The sequence below is a fragment of the Anabrus simplex genome, chromosome 6 (assembly GCF_040414725.1).
Source record: "Anabrus simplex isolate iqAnaSimp1 chromosome 6, ASM4041472v1, whole genome shotgun sequence".
NCBI lineage: Eukaryota > Metazoa > Arthropoda > Insecta > Orthoptera > Tettigoniidae > Anabrus > Anabrus simplex.
The window spans coordinates 313,158,329-313,180,756 of NC_090270.1; the positions used below are offsets into that span (position 1 = coordinate 313,158,329).

General features: G+C 40.7%; 1 protein-coding gene across 2 annotated transcripts in view; it reads left to right on the forward strand.

Moving 5' to 3' along the window:
* LOC136875772 (uncharacterized) overlaps positions 1-22,428 on the forward strand; it is a 42,953-nt gene that overhangs the window by 205 nt on the left and 20,320 nt on the right. Inside the window, exon 1 of one of the 2 annotated variants that reach the window (XM_067149361.2) lies at positions 44-265. The exons of the other annotated variant lie outside the window; for it this stretch is intronic. The gene's annotated coding sequence lies outside the window, so the exon portion shown is untranslated. Of the gene's footprint in view, positions 1-43; positions 266-22,428 lie in introns of those variants that run through there. 2 annotated transcript variants of the gene reach the window in all.

Consider the following 22,428-nt stretch of genomic DNA (forward strand, 5'->3'; position numbering starts at 1 on the left):
TAAGTAAATGGCAATGATCGGCTCTTTACGGATACCTATGATTCAGCTTCAGCTATGATTCACCTGGGCACGCCTCTGCGTACGATGTCGCTGCCACCAAATTACGAGTTTCTAGTCGTATAATAGGGTTTTTTAATTTTTCTTTAAAACCAGTGTAATTTAAAGAGTTTTTAATGCTGGATCAGTTGAACTGTAGTATCATATTCATCTTTATTCCTTGGTAATACGGAAACATTTGCACACGATGATTGATTGATTAACAGAGGTAAGATATTAGATAGTGGCGATTTTTCCGTTGACACGCCTGCTGATGGGGTAAATCAACAGTATTACTACTACTACTACTACACAGATCAAAAACAAAATTACGGGAACATGTTTTTGAACGTATGCAGTGCTCCACAAAACAGTACCTCACACCCCGGTATATTACCAACTAATCCTTTACCGTTGAAGTATACAAAAGAACATCGATTGATTCGCGGTTTTTTTTTTTTTTTTCAGAACACAAACGGAAATGTCCAAATAGGGGCGAAAACAACGTAATAAAAGTCCTCCAGGGTGGATTTTTATCACAGTTGGAGAGCGTCAGTATGGCGTATGTCCTCCACAAGCATTTATCACAGTTTGGCACCTACATGGCATGCTCCATATAAGTCGACAGAGGTCACGTTGCGGTATCAGGTCCCATTCTTCAACGAGAGCCTGTTCGAAGTTTTGGAGAGTCTGTGATGGAACAGGACCCCCACTAACACTTCTGTCAAGCCCATCCCACACATGCTCGATAGGATTAAGGTCGGGACTCACTGCTAGCCATTCCATCTCTTGAATGTCCAGTTCTTGTAGGACACCTCTGGTGATGCGCGCTACATGAGTCCTGGCATTGTCATGCACGAGTATGAATTCAGAACCAACACATGCTGTAGCAGTATCTGCTCGGTGTTGCCCCCAGCAGTAAGATTACCACGGACGACGACAAGATCTGTACGACCGTCAATACTGATGCCACCCCACATCATCATAGAACCTTGTCCGAATCAGTCGCCTTCCTGGACAACATTTGGCATATACGTTGACGTCCATCCCTCTGTGTCAGGGGAAATCTGGACTCGTCTGCGAACAACACAGATTTCCATTGGCAAAGTTGCCGGTTGACATGGGTACGGGCAAACAGAAGGCAAGCTGTGCTATGTTGCTGCGTTAAACAGGGCACTCGAACAGGACATCGGGGTCATTAAGGACACTTCTCTTAACCTGTTCCTTACTGTCTGGTCAGACACCATGACTCCAGTGACCCTCCTGAAGTCTTGTTGCAGTTCACTGGCAGTTGCTGAATGACGCCACAACGCACAGATATCGGTAATCCTGTGGGGTTGTCATGTGTCCTCGACCTTGTTCAACCCTCCTTGTGAGCTGGCCTGTCTCATTGTAGTGTTTCCACAAGCGTTGAATAACTGACGGAGAGACATTGAGATCCACAGCAACACGACGAAAAGTCCATCCTTCTGAATCAAAGTGACGGCCCTTGCGACTTGAACCTCGTTAAGATGTCTCATGGGATGTGCTGGTTGACGTACAACGTGCTCAAGTGACCGCAGTAGTCTGTGTACCTCATAACCACACAGGGACGCACCGCTATTCACTTTGTTTTTAGGGGTCACCTAACAGTTTAATTCATGGCTATGCCTACAGATGGAATATAAGTTCGATCTGACATACCCTGAGTAGCTAAGGTCTCAAGGTATGCTGTACGACCATTGGAACGCCATCTACCAAATTAACGTTCACATACCAGACGTTACATAATATGTTCCCCTAATTTTTTTTAACTGTACACCTACTAAAACGTTTTCATTCCATACCCTCCTAGAGAGTGGTTCTTCCTTTCAGGCCAGGATATGTGTTGCGGTGATTTGAGATCTGGATAAGGTGAGAGGGTAGCGGCTGTGGCCTATAAAAGGAACTGTCCTGGCATTCGCCTTACTGAGGAGAGTGGAAAACCATTCTCAGGACAGCCAACGGTGGGACCCAAGCCCACCGCCTCCCAAATGCACAGCTGTAAAGACGTGGCCACTTGTTAGCCGAAGCTACTCTACTCGGTGAGGAAAATCAATCGATCACTACTGATCTTCCTTTAGGGCTGTCACCCAGATGGCGGATATTTTATCAGTTATTTACCTAGTCTTTTCTTAAATAATTTCAAAGAAGTCTGAAATTTATAGAACATCACCATTGTTAAATTATTCCAGTCTAGGGCAGGGGCGTAGCCAAGCTGGGACTTAGAACCCCCATGGAATTTAAAAAAAAAACACACAAACTAACAATAAACTAAATAGACATTAAGAGACATACTTGTAGAACCAATGTTTTCTAAGAAGCCTCGAAAGTTGGATTTTAGTTTTTAGATTGTAAACTGAACATACCATTCACTGTAAAACTGTTGACCTTGATCCCATTGTTCTTGTTCTGTAAGTTAATGTAAAATTGTGTAATGTACTGCAGTCTAAATATCAACATAATTCACTTGTATCAGTGACCTTATAATGACAAGTCTTGTATGCGTGCAGCACACATGCACAAGCACCTTCAGTGTGTTCTATCATCAAACTATAACCTTCCCCCCAATCGACCGATCCTGGCTACGCTACTGGTCTAGGGTCACCAGATGCAAATAGATTTTTAAAAAGAGGACAAAATTATTTAAAAAGGAGGACAATGCTGGAAAAAAAGAGGACACAAAAATACTTCACTGAGAGTCGGAATTTAGACATATAGCTTATTCTAATTTTCACATATAGGTACATAAACAAAATTTATCCATTTACATATCATACAGTAAATACCTACAAAATTTAAACAATGAAACTAATTTACACACCTTGCTGGTAACTTACTTTCCTGAAGATTCAGTTGCCTTCAGGAGTTTCGGTGTGTCTAACATATAAAAAAATCCACATGTAAATTCCCTTAGATTATATTAAACCATTAAGAGGATTTTGACAGATTCTACTTTGAAATGGTTTCTGTTATCGGTCCATTGTGATAAGATCAATGAAAGTACTGCTACGTTTGCATTGTGTCCTGGTATAGAAAAAAAAAAAGTATTCTGCAAGTTTTAATAACTCTGAACTGCAATCAACTGACTTAAGTGATCTAAAATACTTTGCCCATTTCTGACTACAAGGTAACTTGTTAAATTCAGGATCATTACTACTTTCATTCAGAAATTGTTTGAAATTGTAGAACTGATCAAAATATTTCACATCATCAATATGAAAGGTTTTAAACTTGGCTCACAAATACAAATTACATTTTTCAACATCACAATAATCAATATTACTTTTCAGCACCATCCATTTAAAACAGGCTTCCTTCAAATTCTGGGACATTCTATAACAAACAAATCAATCAATCAATCAATCAATCTCCTGTCACTTGTTACATTATTACCTGTCACACTTCAACTTAGTACTGCTGAGAGAGAAGCATGCATTATACAGAGTGGTAAATAGCGTCTATTATCACAATACAAGATACGAATCCAATAATTGCATATACTGTATATCCATAATCACATTTCTATATATCGATATGATATCGATGATGCTGTCGCATAGTGAAGAATACTTGTAAAATCAAAGTAGTAAAATAGATTACCCCAAAATGAGCAGATTCACTAAAAAAAGGACATTTTTGGGTTTTTTAAATAATCCACCCTTCCCGGACAATGGTTAAAAAAGGAGAACATGTCTGGTCACCATATTCCAGTCTTTAATTCCTTATCGTATAAACTAATATGAATTCCAACTTCATATTATGTTCTTTCCTACTTTTATAAACTCCATTCAATCTTATTCATCCACTAATGCCATTCCACGCCATCTCTCCAATGACAGCTGGAGCTTGTTGACTTCCAAGTCTTCCCAGCCCAAAGTCTGTGAACTTTTATTAACCCTCTCATGCATAGATCGATCATTACTGCCTACTAGCCATGGGTGCATATTGCAAAGAGCAAGTATACCTGCAAAAGACCGTAGGTTGATACCAGATGTATTACTGAAGCCTGTGCTAACTGGATGGGGAGAACCCATGAAAAATAAATGGTACACGTGGATATTAATGGGGTGGAAGGAATACCTTTGGGTGTAGGGCTGTTCTGCCATCTGTCATGCAATTTTTTTTTTTTTTTTTTTTTTTTTTTTTTTTTTTTTCTTGAGACATCACTGGTATTGACCATTACTATTGAGATTAAAAATAATAAAATGCATATGAGGTCCTCGTGCACAAGAGGGTTAAAACTACATTTTTTGTTGTCGGAAATTACCCAGAACAAACCATGCTACTTTTTTTTTTCTTACCTATACCAGTTCTCAAATCGAGTCTCCTGGTGAAGGACCCATACACTGGAAGCACATAGAGAAATGCTGAAATCACTACCGAAGAAGTGTCACTGGAAGTCAATTATCGCAGATTCTTCAGTTTAAAAAACACACAGATTTTCAAGGACACTTGAGAACAATATGGGATGATGATAATTATAATAATCAAGAAAAATATTCTACAATTGTGAATATAATAGTATATTAGAACTTAAAATATAAGAAAAATCCCAATTAATATGGGTAATTGTACTTGCACTATTTTACATACTGCTACTCCTCCTCCAGTCCAACTGATGAGCCCACTGCTACACTGGGGCGAAACGCTGGTGATTTCACAATTAGAAAAGCTTAAAGACTTAAAGAGTTTAAATGTTTTTAACATTTGCAATCTATGAAATTAAATTATGGTTTCCTTCTAGAAATTTTTTGATATAGGCCAAAGGCAGGCATTCATACAAGTGGAGGCACATGCTTCCCCTAGTGCACCATTGTCCTACATAAGTAGGCTTGCAGTGGTGTCTCAACGGCGCACTAGCTGACAGCATCTTGGAAAGTTATAGCAATCCAACTGATGAGCCCACTGCTACACTGGAGCGAAACGCTGGTAATTTCAAGATTGAAAAAGCCTAAAGACTTAAAGAGCTTAAATGTTTTTAATTACAGTTTGTTTGATTGGCACCAACAAACCTGTGAGATAGTGGTGGTGGTGGTGGTGGTGGTGGTGGTGGTGGTTGTTAATGTTTCAAGAGGAAGTACAACTGGGCAGCCATCCTCTATTAACTCTAATCAAAGGAAAAAAGGAAGAAATCTGACACTTTGAAAAATGAAGGTTCGGCCAAAGAAAGCAAGGGCCACGAAGGGCATGAAAATGAACGGCTCCCTAGGCCTCCATACGTAACACCGATGTGTCAGAAAAGACCAAGAATTAACCAAGGGAGGTCGGGTAGGATAGATGAAAGAGGAGGAAGCACAAGTAAGTGGAAGCAATGCCAAGACTCAGCGAAGGACCCCATAGTTGCAAACCCACGCTCCCAAGTTAAGAGACCCTGAGGCCTCTTTTAGTCACATCTGACGACAGGCAGCAGGTACCATAGATGCTATTCTACCACCCCCATCCACAGGGACCTGCATAGCTAACTATTTTTTTTTTTTTTTTGCAACAGTTGATATTTTTGTTATGTACTGAAATTGGGCTGCTGACATTTTTGATGATAATAATAATAATAGTAATAATCAGTACTGGGTTTTTACAAATAAATGGTTCGTTTTGTGTGAGGTTTATAGTTCTTCTCAAGAAATTCTAATCTTAAACAGGGCCTAATAATCAACAGCAGTTGAAGTGTCCCTTATTTTCATGCTTTTAATCTGGTCACCCTAGGGCAATCATATGAACAAGGTTATTAAGAAAGGTTACAGATCTCTTCACATGGTTTTGAGAGTATTTAGGGGTTATAGTAATTATGTAAAAGAGTCGGTGTATAAATCTCTGGTAAGACTCCGGTTAGAGTACGGTTCCAGTGCATTGGACCCACACCAGGACTTCTTGGTACGAGAACTGGAAAAGATCCAAAGGAAAGCAGCACAATTTGTTCTGGATGGTTTCTGATAAAGGAGTAGTATTACAAAAATGTTGCAAACGTTGGGCTGGGAAGACTTCGAAGTAAGGAGATGAGGTGCTCAACTATGAGGTCAGTGGCGTGATGTCGAGGAATTACATTAGTAGAAGAATAAGCTTGAGCGGAGCTTTTAAAAGTAGGAAAGATCATAATATGAAGATAAAGTTGAAATTCAAGAGGACAAATATGGGCAAATATTCATTTATAGGACAAGGAGTAAGGCACTGGAATAAATTAACAAAGGAAATGTTCAATAAATTTTCAAATTATTTGAATTGAAAACATTTAAGAAAAAGCTAGGTAAACAACTGATAAGGAATTTGCAACCAAGGTGACAGCCCTAAATGTGGATCATTAACGATTTATGGCAGTAGGAACAATGGCAGGAGGGTACTCAGAATGAGGAGATAAAGGCAAAATTAGGTATGAACTCAGTTGATGGAAGCTGTACGCATAAATCAGCTTTGCTGGTGGGTCGTGTGAGGCAAATGGAGGAGGATAGGTTACCTAGGAGAATAATGGGCTTGTCATGGAGGGTAAGAGAAGAAGAGGGAGACCAAGATGATGAGGATGATTAGACTCAGTTTCTAATGATTTAAGGATAAGAGGTATAGAACTTGATGAGGCCACAGGACTACTTACAAATTCACAGAGGCTTGCTGACTGAACGTTGAAAGGCATAGCAGTCTATGATGTAGATTTATGTGTATAGTACAGTATATATATTATCCGCACACTTCATCTTGGTGCATTTAGACCCTAGTGCTGAATCAGTCGACCTCGGCGATCTTCGAGATTCGTACTGGCAACCTTTGAAACACAAACTATGAATCTCTTAAGCATCGTTGTGCGACATCTGGCGTACACTTTACGTACTAGTACTGTTGTTGTTTACATAACAAAGCCAAAGTATAGAATTCATGCTAGGAACAAGATTCGCATCGAGAAATGTTTTATAATGTGTATGTGACATAGTTGTTGGCTTAAGATGATAACGGTTTAGAAATTTCATACCGATCGATCATATTCTCAATTCAATTCAGATTTCATTTTCATTCAGTTGGCAGCACCAGGCAGCACTATCGATACCGGGACAGCTCCCTCCTTACTCCTCACCCCTGTACACAAATGCACCAAGATAAAGTGTGCGGATAATGTGTGTGTGTGTGTGCGCGCGCGCGCTATCTGCGCACTTTTTAGTGATATAGATTTACACCCTAGTGCTGAAGTGGTCGACTTCGGTTATCTTCGAGATTCGTATTGGCAACCTTTGAAACACAAACTATGAATCGCTTATCATCGCTGTGCGACATCTGGCGTACACTTTAAGTACTCGTACTGTTGTTGTTTACACAGCAAAGCCAAACTATAGAATTCATGCTAGGAACACGTTTCGCAACGGGAAATGTTATATAGTATTATATATTGTGTGTGTGACACAGTTGTTTGCTTAAAATAATAAAGGTTTACAAAATTCATATCGATCGATCATATTATCGATTCAATTTAGATTTCATTTCCATTCAGTTGGCAAAATTAACGGAACCCTTCTTACTTCTCCAACGAGTACAAAAATCTATCACTAAAAAGTGTGCATACTATATGTATGTATGTATGTATGTGTGTATGAAGGATCCATTAATAACATCTTGAAGAATACAGTATTGGAGGAAAGAAAACTGAAAAGCCTCCACTTCACTGTCAAATATTCATAGGACAGGAGTTAAGAGCAATGTAGAAACCTGACTATTCCTTGAGGACATATTAAGACATTTAGAATCTCCATATTTGGGAATATGTTGAGAGCACAACAGAATACATTTGTACAGGAACTCATAATGTAACCTTTTAATCTAGACAGTTATAAAGAAAGTGTGTATCTTTGATTCTCTTGAAGTTTGAGCATGCACTGTTTTTCCTATAACACAGTTTCAAACTGCTGCACTAAAGTTCCCTGTGTGGCAAATAATGTAAATGAATATAAAAAAGGAATGTTTGTAGGAAGTAAATCATCAAAGTTTCAAGTCAATTTACTGCCATCAGTGAACCTCTTAAACCACAGATTTGTCCCATAAAAATTTCCACCTCTCCTTCTTAATGACTCTTTAACTGTAAGTGAGAATATCACTTACATAAACAGAAAATAAGCAACAGTATTGAAAGTTCTCCATACCAGCCAACATTATGAGAGTTTGATAAAATGCTTATTTTAATATAATTAATCAAACAAAATACTATAAAGATACTCAAAGTGAACAGCCAATAGCAAAGAGCGCTAACATGATAGATTTAAATCAAAGTCATCGATCCATCTCGATTTTGAATTAAGGTAACCCCTGTAAATAAAAAGTACACTGGAGACATTTAGGTCCTACTTAAAACAGTGCATGATGGCATAAACACCGTAAGGATACTACAATGGAACTGTAGCTGAATATACTGCAGAAAAACAAATTTTTAAGACTTCTAGAAAAAATGAAATAAACTTCCTTAATGAAATATAGTTAAGAAAATAAGTACCATTTTAAAATCAAAGTTTATTCAACTAATTGTAACTAGGGTAAAGAGCAACATGTTAAGAGAATAGAAACAGGAAAAGATTTGATTCAAAATAACAAAATGCCAACTAGGATTACTGCCCCCTATTAATGAAGAAGAGTGCTGTAGATTTAACAGTCTGTAATAGATATCACTCGCCCATCAGTCGGACAATGATTAGCTATGGTGCCTACTACAACTGTGAACAGAGTACATTCCAGCTCAGAATAACTGGAAGAACAAGCAGAGGGAAATGTTTTCTTGTGGAACAATACAAAATTAGATGCTTGGAATGATGGCAAATGAAATTGATCTTGAACTAAATGAGAGTTTTCTGGGACTTCACTGTGCAACAGACACAACAGGTCAGGCTATAGTAGTTATTGTACTGGTCGTATTAAATAGACTAAATCTACCCAATAGTGTGTTTTGCGCAGTAGCGGTGATTGGAAATTAGAAGTGGGTGGGGGTGGGGGGAAATGTACAAACAACAAAAAGTACCCGGGTTTGTGGGATATAGCAGTCAGGAGGGAGGGGGGCAGGGTATATTGGCTTAACGCTGTATTGAGGCAAGGATCAACCTAGCGTAGTCAATGGATTCCATCCAATTATTCTCGTGTTTGTAGCCTGAAGTTCAGGGATAGAAATATAAGATAAAATTAAAAGAAAAATACATTGAAGTCAGCGACTGTGCCTAGTCGGTTTTCGAATTATCCCCATTATTTATTTATTCACGAAGCACAAGTTACAGCTACACTGAGCAAATTTCACTTGCACTGTCAACAGACTATTTAACAAACGTAATCTTTCATAATAAAATATAACAAACATAACAAAATATAACAAGATCAGGTACACAGCCTACTAATAACAACTGTCCAAATCAAAAACCATGAGAATGTCCATTTTCATAGCCAAGTCGTCGCGGGTCAAGATGACGGTATAATCCCTTCACATCAACTTATCTTTAAGATACTATGTATACCCCTCTCGAATATGCTTTTATTTGATGCTATATCAAGCTCTTGTCTCCTGTTAATATTGTTAAGAGTGTTGGGAGGCGGATTAGGAAAGATTGTTGAAGTATTGAGTGCTGAGTGTGGAGAATGTGGAGAAGGTCTTTGGTTCTGGTGGAGTGGGAAGGAACACGTAGAGAGAAGAGTGAGACAAGATGTTCCGAGCGGTAATGCCAATTTAAGATCCCGTAGAGGAAACTCAGGTCAGCTACCTGTCGCCTGATGTGCAGTGGTGACATATTAATTGCCATTAATACCTGCTGCATAGACAGATTTCTGAGCTTGGGGTTTCTGTTCCTTATAATTGCAGCAAAGAAGGACACTGCTCTGTCTAACTGCTTAGTATTGGAGGGGGCGGCTGCTGTCCAAATCAGAGAGCAGTAGTTTAAGAGAGGTTGAATGATCGTGAGGAAGAAGTGACGAAGAGTAATGGGGTCAGAAATTTCTGTGAAGCGATAGAGAAAGCCTAGTAATTTCATAGCCTTGGTTGTATATGTTTCTATGTGGTTCTTAAATTGTAATTTTGTATCAAATATTACACCTAGGTCACGCTGTTGCGTAACTACGGTGATGGGCTTGCCGAGTAGGTAATATGTCGGTAGAGGAGATTTACATAGTGTTATGGTCATGTGGCTGCATTTTTGTGGTTTGGGGATAGGTTTCCAAGTACGGCACCAGTTCGAGAGGGAATTAAGTGAGGACTGTAGCAGAGCTGCATCTGCTGGATTCCTGATCTCCCCAAATATCTTGCAGTCATCAGCAAAGAATAGGGTATTCGCTGTTTCATTGAGTTCGGACGGCAGATCGTCCATAAACAAAGAAAACAGCAAGGGGCCAAGAGTATTGCCTTGTGGGACACCGGAGGGGACTGGTAACATTGAGGATGAAGTGCCTGATATTACCACTCTCTGCCAACGGTTATGTAGGAAGCCAGCAAGAAGGGTCAGAAAACTGCCATGTATATTAAATTGTTCGGAGAGTTTATGGATCAACAGAGTATGGTCTACAGATTCGAAAGCTTTCGAAATGTCTACGTAGCAGATATCCAGCTGTGATTTAGCTGCAATGGCATGTGATGCAAAGCTATGCAGAGTAGCCAGGTTTGTTAGACAAGAGCCACCTGGTAGAAAACCATGCTGCTTGGTTGAGATATACGGCAAAGTGAATGCGAGGAGACGCTGGTGTATAATTTTTCAAACTAGAAAAATAACTCCACGAAAGGCAGGACAGCGACAAGATATTTCTTCAGAACAAATCTATGACAAGCTCTTCAACCGCAGGAAATACATTGGATGACGAGTATGAAATTCATGTGCACAATGACGTCTCAGAAAATTAGAGTAGGTGAAGCTTTATGTTTTCTCAGAGTGCATTGGCACTGCCGGTGGCTCCAAGTGGCCTACGCAATGGCCTCCACGGTATGCACTAGCCAGCGTCTTGGTAGGTGTGTTAGGTACCAACTGATGAGCCCAGCCTAGGACATGAGGGTGAAACGCTGGCAACCAGGAACGAGTTAGCTGGAAAATTTATAATGTCCAATAACGGACCACTAAATTGGTATTATAAATTTACTCATTCGGGACAAATATTTTAGATTCCCTATGGGAATCAACATCTATATCATCTGATAGCCAAGCAGGCATCAATTTTTGGTAAAGAGACAAAGTCTCTCATAGTGCATTAGCACTGCCGGTGGCTCCAAGTAGCCTACGCAGTGGCCTTCCCAAACTCGGAAAACCGATCTACGCTTATTTTTATTACGGCTGGGGAACACTTCAACTCTAACATTGTACCCAGCCGTGCCAATAAGCAAAACTAGTCCTGACACCAAATTGGAAGTCGGCCTCCCCCACCATGCCAAACTGCATACTCTAAGGCGTAGATCGCTCGTTTACAGATGGAGAACTCATCAGATACCTGAAGAACAAAGGCGTCCCAGTGTTGAACCTGAGCAGGATTCTGGAAAACTATATACCCACCGACTGAGTCCTAATCCAACTTTCAACCGAGGAAGCTGTCCAAAATACCATAAGGTTGATCTACATCAACTGACTTCCACGCTACGCAGAGCCGTGTTCTCCGTACATGGAGAATGACTTCGGACCGAACCCGGGCACAAAGCCACCCTTACTGTCTCCAAAACCAGCAGCAAGGCCACCTCCATACACCACACCACCCCAGCCATTGACCCATTTGTACACCACACCTATTACCACCATCACTACCACCATCGCTACTACTCCCGCCCACACTCCCCTCAATACTCCCATAACCACCACAGTCATGACCCACTCTTCACCTATCATGATGTCTCCCATCACCCTCTCCGCTCCCAGTCCACTCTGGCCACCGGTTGAAGAACAAGCCTCCAACATGACCATAGAGACAGGAAGACTGACACCTCCACCAGCTCCCGAGTCCAACAGGACAATTCCACCAGCGCCTGAGTCCAACACCAGCTGCGTCGTCCGAGGAGTCAACCCATCCATTCCAACCGAACTCATCACCCATGAAATACAATGCACAGGACTACATCTGAAGAAAGCAGCCAGGATCCACAACGCAGCCGGGCCCACCTACATGGTGCGGCTCCTACTCCAGCCTCAAGATGATGTTCAACACCTCATACAACAGGGGATCCAGCTCTTCGGAAGGCACTACTGGGTGGAACCATCGCTCTCCCCCACAACCTTCCACCCGCCCTAACCCACCTCGCAACCGTCTCCCCTCCCAACACCACCTACCAAATTCACATAGCAATTCCCACCTTCTCCGCCTCCTACTCACATCCCTCGCCAACGTAACCTTCTTTTACCAGCAAATCATAAACCTTCTACTCCCTAGCACCCAAACTTCAAGATAATCAATAATTGTACTAATTACTTGTAACTTGTAATGTACCCAATAATTGTAACCCATTAATTGCGCTAAATACTTGTAACTTCTAATGTAGCCAAGAAAATCTAATGAAAAGCAAAAGAGCAGAACTGCACCCTTCGCCAAGAGGCCATTTCTCCACTTCACCCTAAAAAACAAAGCTCCCCCTTTTTTCTCCCAACTTCAACAAATCCCCAAACCCCGCCAAATCTCCTGGCCAGAGAGAAGGCGTAACCTTCTAGGTGGCCCTTGGTCCTCCACGGTATGCACTAGCCAGCGTCTTGGTAGGTGTGCTAGGTACCAACTGATGAGCCCAGCCTAGCACACGAGGGCAAAATGCTGGCAACCAGGAATGAGTTAGCTGGAAAATTTATAATGTCCAATAACGGACCACTATATTGGTATTATAAAGTCTCATTCGGGACAAATATTTCAGATTCCCTATGAGAATCAAAATCTATATCATCTGATAGCCAAGCAAGCATCAATTTTTAATAAAGAGACAAAGTCTCTCATAGTGCATTGGCACTGCCGGTGGCTCCAAGCCCCCACGGTATGCATTAGCCAGCGTCTTGGTAGGTGTGCTAGGTACCAACTGATGAGCCCAGCCTAGCACACAAGGGCGAAATGCTGGCAACCAGGATTGAGTTAGCTGGAAAATTTATAATGGCCAATAACGGACCTCTATAGTGGTATTATAAGTGGTATGTTCCGAGCTCAGCGGGGAGATGGCGTGGAATGACATTAGTAGACGAATATGTTTGAGTGGCGTCTTTAAAAGTAGGAAAAATCACAATATGAAGATAAAGTTGGAATTCAAGAGGACAAATTGGGGCAAAAATTAATTTATAGGAAGGGGAGTTAGGGACTGGAATAACTTACCAAGGGAGATGTTCAATAAATTTCCAATTTCCTTGAAATCATTTAAGAAAAGGCTAAGAAAACAACAGATAGGGAATCTGTCACCTGGGCGACTGCCCTAAATGCAGAGTAGTATTGATTGATTGTCTCAATCCAACTCAATATTCTAGGGAGTAACAATGACAGCAGTCATCAGAAAATCATGTATTAGAGGCTCTGATCAAGATTTCTGAGACTGCAATAAAAGCTGATGACTAGAGCCCGGATTTCCATGCAAATGCATGTTTTTAAATAAGCTAGCTACACTTCTCAAACTTTGCAAATATTCGTTTTACAGCTTAACAATTCCAAATAACCATTCTTTTTCCGTGCATGTTTGCATGTTTTGGCATTTTTCGGAGAAAATTCATCCATAATGCATATTTAGAAGATTTTGGATTTAATAGCGCATGTTTGGACGTTTAATATTGCATAATATGACTTTTATTCTGACTTTGACGCATATATATTGTTAACTTGCATCATAGTGCATTTTCTGAATGTTAGTTTGCAGAATTTGGGACAATTTTTCACGTTGTAGGCTACAGTATGTCTATTACTGAGAGACGGAGAGAATGTATTCCTGGCATCCTATGTGACAACCATAGTTAGTAGCCTACGTACGGTACAGGTCCTACAGTATAATGCAATTAACCAAACACTTTCTTATCTGTTGCTTGAGTAAACAATGACGTAAGTCGGAAGGCCCCACGTCGAAATCTAATTCTTAGGAATAAGGTGTCCCAGTTTTACAGTTGTACATTGCTATAAATTGAACCGTAAATTGTGCATTAATCATTGACGGCTCATTTTTCGTCTGTTAAGACGAACAAAAGAAACCTTGTATCGCACTTCTGTGGTGCCACGTTACTGGAATAGCAGCGTACAAATTCTGGTTTTTCATTGAACCCTCTACTGTTGTTATCCTGGAATGTCCTACCCAGAACTCTCAATCGTCACATGTCTGTGTTATCGCACCAAGCAATCGGTACCACTTATTGAGGACATTCAAATGTGTCTGCAATCATAGCATGGAGAAGCAGCTGCCGCAGATAGAGATAAGTTGAACAAACTCATTCGCTCAAATCCTGACTTTGAATTCGTCAAGCTTATAAAAGACGTATTGTGGTGAAAATGCAAAAGATGTACAATTTGACCTCACTTTGTCCAAATGTCTTCATTGAATTATGCATCTATCACTTCTCGTGACGTAAAAAGATAATTTTCTGTGCTTAAGTATGTGCTGAACAATAAACGGATGGGCTTAAATCAAGACAATTTAGAGAAATTAGGGTAGTTTTTGTTCATGTTTCAAAAGGAACTGAATTTTGATAGTGCATATTTTCCAGTTTATTGTGCATGTTTTGCCATATGATAGTGCATGAATGCATGCATATTTTGAGATTTGATAGTGCATGGAAATCCGGGCTCTACTGATGACTAACTATAATGAAGTTAAAAGACTCCTTCATTTTTTGAAGTGCCAGATCCCTTCCTTTATTTTTCCTCTGATTAGAGTTAATGGAGGATGGTTGCATAGTTGTACGTCCTCTTGAAACAATAATCACCACCACCACTACCACAGGTTTGTTAGTGCCAACCAAACAAACTGTAATTAAAAACATTTAAGCTCTTTAAGTCTTAGGCTTTTACAATTGTGAAATTACCAGTGTTTCGCTCCAGTGTAGCAGTGGACTCATCAGTTGGATTGCTACAACTTTCCAAGACGCTGGTAGCTAGTGCGCTTTTGAGACACCACTGCTAGCCTACTTATGTACGGCAATGCATTGACGGTGCACTAGGGGAAGCATGTGCCTCCGCATGTATAAATACCTGCCTTTGGCCTATATAAAAAAATAAAGTTGTATATAGTTTAGAGCACTCTTTGTATATCCCTAAACTCAAATACTGAGTTTCGAGAAATTCTGTCGAGCTGTTTTCCCATGATATTCAGACAGCATACAGACAGGCAAAAATTGAACTAAACCTTTAAACTTTAGTATACCTAATCCAAGATAAATACAAAGTACGAGGTCAAAATCTGAAGTATACAGACAAAATTATAATTTTTATTTATACAGGATGGCGCAAAAGTCACTGGACAGTTGGTTAAAAGAAAACAAAAGTAACAGCAAGACGTAGTACAGTAGGATGTTTTAACCCATTAAGTTGTTATTTCCAAACGGCGATGATTATGCTTTGTCAAGTTGGTATACATTACAATGCTATGACAAACAAAACAAATACGATAATCAAACGAGTGTATTGTTGAAAGCATGATCTGTGAGACGTGTTTACAGCTGTAATTTTCTGAATTGTCATGATGTTAAAGAAAGAAGAAAGGATTTTTGAGTTAAAAACATTTTACAAAAGTGGTGCTACTGCAGTTGTTAATGAATGGGGACAATACTTGAGATCAAAACCACCGTCTAGACAAATGGTGTACAACATACGGAATAGATTTGAAGAACATGGACCTGTTATGGATGCACCAAGATCTGGCCATCCAAGAACAGTCAAAAGTGAGGAAAATGAACTGCCTGTATGTTTAGCTGTGACTCAAAGTCCGCAAAAATCAACCAGACGATTAGCAACTGAGCTAGATTTATCATGAAGGTCAGTGCAAAGAATGTTACACAAAGAGAAGTTTAAAGTTTACATTCTACGTTTACGACATGGGTTACTTGAAGATGATCCAGACTGACGTCCTCAGTTTTGTGAAGAAATGCTTGACCAGCAAAAACATGATCCTAACCTATTTAATAAAATTGCGTGGTCTAACGAGGCCAATTTTAAGTTAAGCAGACAAGTTAACAGACATAACTGCACTTACTGGTATACTGAGAAACAACATCTTTTGTTAGAAGAACAACTAAATCAACCTGGTGAGAATGTCTGGGGGGCAATATCATCATTTGGCATACTTGGACCATATTTTTTGACGGAACAGTGACAGGGGATAAGTATTTGGACATGCTTCAGAATTACATAGTACCAGGACTTATAATGTGTGCTGAAAACTTTCAAGAAATTTTCTTTCAACACAATGGGGCACCACCACATTATGCCACTGCCGTCCACGATTATTTAAACGAAACTTTTCAGAGAATGGTCGAAGGGCAGATATTGACATGCCTCCACGTTCACCAGATATTATGCCCATGGATTTTTTCCTATGGGGTGTCATCAAGGGTTCTGTTCATTCAAAAAAGCCTCGGAACATTGCTGAAATAAAAGACTACATACCGGGCGAGTTAGCCGTGCGCGTAGAGGCATGCGGCTGTGAGCTTGCATCCGGGAGATAGTAGGTTCGAATCCCACTATCGGCAGCCCTGAAAATGGTTTTCCGTGATTTCCCATTTTCACACCAGGCAAATGCTGGGGCTGTACCTTAATTAAGGCCACGGCCGCTTCCTTCCAACTCCTAGGCCTTTCCTAACCCATCGTCGCCATAAGACCTATCTGTGTCGGCGCGACGTAAAGCTCCTAGCAAAAAAAAAAAAAAAAAAAAAAAAAAAGATTTCATGATTTGGACAGTGATACCACACTATGCCACAGAGTATGTAACAGTGTTCCAAAAGAAAACTTGAAAGATGCATTCATGCAGATGGAAAACAGTTTGAACATAAAATATAATTGTAAGCATTGTTTGTATTTGTAATGAAACATAAAATCAATCTTTTGTTTAAATCAGTGACTTTTGCACCAGCCTGTATACTATATAGATAATCAGCTGATTGATTGAATTATGGTTTTATGACAAACTCTTAACTTGTAAAGGCCTAATAGTGTCAATGTTTAAAGAGGACAAGAGGTCGGTAAAGCATGTCTTAATGGCCACATGGCGCTATAGTCCTGGTGGCCCTTGGCCTTTCAGGTGACTGCTGGTCAACCCAAAGGCCTGCAGATTATCAGTGGTCAGCATGACATATCCTCTCAGACATTATTAATGACTTTGTAGACTGGGATCATTCTCTCACCATTAGTTAGATCCTCGATTGTCGTCATGTAGGCTTAATGTATCTTGAACCAACCCTCAGATCCTGGTTTAAAAAAATCCTTTACTTGGCCAGGAATCGGACCCGGGGCCACTCAATTGGAGGCAGATTGGCAATGGGTAATAAGAGAAAGGAAAATAACAAGAGCAATGGAGCAGCCTTAAGTCCTATGGTTATCAACCCTATACATACATACATACATACATACATACATACATACATACATAGACTTCCCATGTCATTCCATCTAAAGTGATGGGTTGGCAAACGAGGCTTCTCCACCCGTTCCAGCCTCTGAACCTCTCTCCCTCTTTGATGCTTTCCAAGGTATGTCCTCACTCTTCACTGTTAGTTTTCACCATGTCCTTATACCTGAGTCTTGGTCGCCCTCTTGGTCTTATGTCTCCAAGTTTTAGACCATATATATAACCTACAACAAATTTTAACAACTCTTGTATGCAGATTCTGAAGAGTTTCATTCTAGTTTTTAGTTTTTGAGTTGATGCAAGTATGTAATGGACTAGTATAACTTGGAAACAGTTCTCAAAACTCATGGGTAAATAGTGAAAATATCAAGCTCGATTAGTAGGTGTTGTTGTTGTTGTTGTTATTATTATTATTATTATTATTATTATTATTATTATTATTATTATTATTATTATTATTATTATTATTATTATTATTATTATTATTGGATGCAAAAAAGACCAGGAAACTGATCATGCAAAGCTCACTTAGAAGTTGTACATTTCCTTCTTTGCCAGGCAGCCTTCAATTTTTCTCTCATCGTGGTTCTTCGTTCTCTTTCCACTTAGCTCCTGTCTTCTTCTTGTGGTTTCTCTCTGACTCTACTTCCCACTTGCTACATCTCCCTCATCTGAATATGCACATCCCTTCACAGTTTTAGACATTGACATGGGACTAAACGACCTCAAACCTTTTAAGTCACCTGGTTTCGATGGCATCCATCCAGAATTTCTGATTCATTTGGGAGGATATGCTAAGAAATGGTTGGCAGAGTTCTTTACTGACATCCTGCTGACTGGTCAACTTCCATTGGAGTTCAAGAAGGCTAAGATAATTTCTATTTTGAAACCTGGCAAACCCAGCAACAAGGTAGAAAGCTATCGACCCATCGCCCTTCTTAGCTGCTGCTACAAACTTTTTGAAAGGTTGATACATAACAGAATAAGTAGCGCAATCCTAGAGCATATTCCAGTTGAATAGGCAGGCTTCAGACCAGGACGTAGCTGCTGTGACCAAGTATTGTCTCTTACATCCTTCATTGAGGCAGGATATCAAATGAAGCTGAAAACATCTGTAGCATTTGTTGATTTTACTGCTGCCTTTGACACTGTATGAAGGGAAGTCCTTATCTACAAATTTCTTCGTATCATACCATGCAGAATGATGGCTCAACTGATTAACATCATGTTAAGTGATCGCTGGAGGCAAGATAAGCAAGGAGAGGAAGCTAAACAACGGATTGTCCCAAGGATCAGTTCTCTCACCATTATTGTTCAACTTATATCTCTCTGACCTTCCTGACACTTCATCCAGAAAATTCTGCTATGCTGACGACTTGGCTCTAGATCCAACGAACATCCGGACGATTCTAGAAGAACCAGCGCAGGTATATAAGAGATGAACGACCTGCCTAGAGTCAGTGAGAATTGGAGAGTGAGAGTTAGTTAGTGAGTGAGTGGGAGCGAGATTGAGTTCGCTGGAGCGCAGTCAGTGATGGCCTGGGAGTGTGCAGCCTGATGAAGTATCTGCCTGTGGAGCCGAGGACTCGTTCCTGTTTTCCTGATGTCGTGCGCGCGCGCGTGTGTGTGTGTGCGCGCGCGCGCGCGCGCTTAGTTAATAAATCTTAGAAATAGGTTGCTACCAGGTGCTGTACTCATTTTTTATTTATCTACCCCGCCAACCTGTTACAATATATTATTGATATTGTCTGTATAAGCCATGCGCTAAATAATAATAAATAATAATAATAATAATAATCCCACTTGCTGATTTTTGTTCTGTAGCAGGTTCGGTCAGCAATGTCGGCCACTTTGATTCCTGACTTTTCCAGGTCTTGGCGGATTTCCGATGTCCACCTATTTGTTTTGATGTTTTCTGTTGCCTCAGGTAAGATTCATGTCAGTCTGTTTTTTGGAAGGCATTTCATGAGTCCCTAAAATTTCAGGCGTCTTTTTTCTCATGTCGGCCACAAGGTTTGAGAGCTCCTCAGTTTTTCTACGAGATTGCAGTCGGTATCCTTCATCAGTCAGTTTTGGGCCGAGAATTTTTCTGATGATTTTACATTCCTCTTTCAGGATGTCTTCGAGTACTGTTTTTCGGTGGAGATCCAGTGTTTCACTCACATATAGTATTTCAGGTTTGATCACAGTGTTGTAATGTCAAATTTTAGTGAAGATTGAAAGGCATTTTTTGTTGTAAATGTTTTGCGTTCGGTCAAGGGCTCTCTTCATTTTCTGGATGCGGACCTCGAGGGCCTTCCGTTCTTTTGCTGTTGGTACTACAATTTCTCCGAGATATCGGAACTCAGTTACTTTTTCGATTGTGCCAAATTTCTTGTTCAAATTCTGGAGGCTGCAGTGGTTGCACATGACCTTGATTTTTAAGAAGGAGATTTGTGGGCCAAATGTTTCTGAGCATGAGGGTTTCGATTTGGCTGATTGCCTGTTATTCGTTTGTTGTCACGAGATCATCTGCAAAAGCGAGACAGGAGATTTTTACATGTTTTCTTGACATACCTAATGGTTGCCAATTTCCTTGAGCTTTTAGAGCTTGTTCCCATTCTCTCATGATTTTGTCCAGGGCTATGTTAAAGAATAGTAGGGAAAGTCCATCTCCTTGTCAGACATCGGTTTTTATCTGAAATTTTTCAGATATATTTTCCATGAATTTTACTTGGGAGGTTGTGTTGGTGAGAGTTAGTCTGATGATGATGAATATTATTATTATTATTATTATTATTATTATTATGGGGTATTCTGTGGAACGCAGAAGGGAAAGAAGGTGTGGGCTTGAATGGGTCTATCTTTGACAGTCAGAAGGCATATTTAAAATATATGTTGAAAATGAAGATTATATTTCTTTTGATTTCTTTTCAGAAATGAAAGTTTTAACGATCAATTCGCTTTGCGAAAATGAGATACCAGTTACAGAACAAGTTAGTTAGATCAGGTACAAAGTAGGTAACATCAAAACATATACATTAGGGACCTGAGCTTGTCGCTCTTTAAGTTGACAATTTAACAAGAGCACTGAGGCTCGTTTCTGACACATTCAAGGAGAAAGATCTCATAATTTTCTTTTACAGGATATTTAAAAATTACACCATTATCAAGAGCACATTTCCTCCAAAATATTACAATTTACGGCCTTCCAAAAGCATCCAGTTTACATTACAAGAAAGAGCCTATATGCTCTACAAATGCTACCAAGGAGACTACGCTCCCAAACCCTTACAGCCTATTCAAGGCACCCATTAACTTTCACAATTTGGATAAGAGCGTCTTTGCTTGATAACTTTTACACTTTCAGGTCTCTTTAGGCACAACCTACAATTTACAAGACCATATCAATGACCTTTTTAGTTTACACAGGGGTATCTAGTACCCATTCTACTGGGTCTTTATGGAAATCAACAGTTTCAGTTACTGGCCCCAAAAATAAAATGTATGCAGGCGGACACTTGCGCTCCTTGAAATCGAGAGGTTAAAACCCTACTTGGGCTTGTGGCCCGACGATGCAGAGGCTAATCCTAAACTACTGAGGTGACTAGATGGACAAGTAAGTTACAATTTACTAGCGAAAACGGTTACAAAATCATAGTCACCTCAAGATTAATTGAAGGGGAATTCAAGAGGGTAACGCACTCTCTATCTCCGGTTTTCAGTTAAGTACTTTTGACTTACTTGAACTTTTACATGATCCACCCTACTTGCGTCCAAGTAAGCGTATGGATAAAGTCCCAGTAGCATATCAGGTTAAGAAATTCATCTCGTCATTACTATGTTCATATATCGTAGGTTCTGAAGAAGAATATAGGCACGTCCTCGTATAGTATTTCAGGTTTGATCACGGTGTTGTAATGTCGAATTTTGGTGAAGATTGAAAGGCATTTTTTGTTGTAAATACACTGACTGACAGAGCAAATGCAACACCAAGAAGGAGTGGTCAGAACTTTATGCCAATTGCAGGGTAGACTGACGTCACTGAGGTATGCTCATGATGTGAAATGCGCCGCTGTGCTGCGCACGTAGCGAACGATAAATGGGACACGGCGTTGGCGAATGGCCCACTTCGTACCGTGATTTCTCAGCCGACAGTCATTGTAGAACGTGTTGTCGTGTGCCACAGGACACGTGTATAGCTAAGAATGCCAGGCCGCCGTCGACGGAGGCATTTCCAGCAGACAGACGACTTTACGAGGGGTATGGTGATCGGGCTTAGAAGGGCAGGTTGGTCGCTTCGTCAAATCGCAGCCGATACCCATAGGGATGTGTCCACGGTGCAGCGCCTGTGGCGAAGATGGTTGGCGCAGGGACATGTGGCACGTGCGAGGGGTCCAGGCGCAGCCCGAGTGACGTCAGCACGCGAGGATCGGCGCATCTGCCGCCAAGCGGTGGCAGCCCCGCACGCCACGTCAACCGCCATTCTTCAGCATGTGCAAGACACCCTGGCTGTTCCAATATCGACCAAAACAATTTCCCATCGATTGGTTGAAGGAGGCCTGCACTCCCGGCGTCCGCTCAGAAGACTACCATTGACTCCACAGCATAGACGTGCACGCCTGGCATGGTGCCGGGCTAGAGCGACTTGGATGAGGGGAACTTCGTGTTCTCCGATGAGTCACGCCTCTGTTCTGTCAGTGATAGTCACCGCAGACGAGTGTGGCGTCGGCGTGGGGAAAGGTCAAATCCGGCAGTAACTGTGGAGCGCCCTACCGCTAGACAACGCAGCATCATGGTTTGGGGCGCTATTGCGTATGATTCCACGTCACCTCTAGTGCGTATTCAAGGCACGTTAAATGCCCACCGCTACGTGCAGCATGTGCTGCGGCCAGTGGCACTCCCGTACCTTCAGG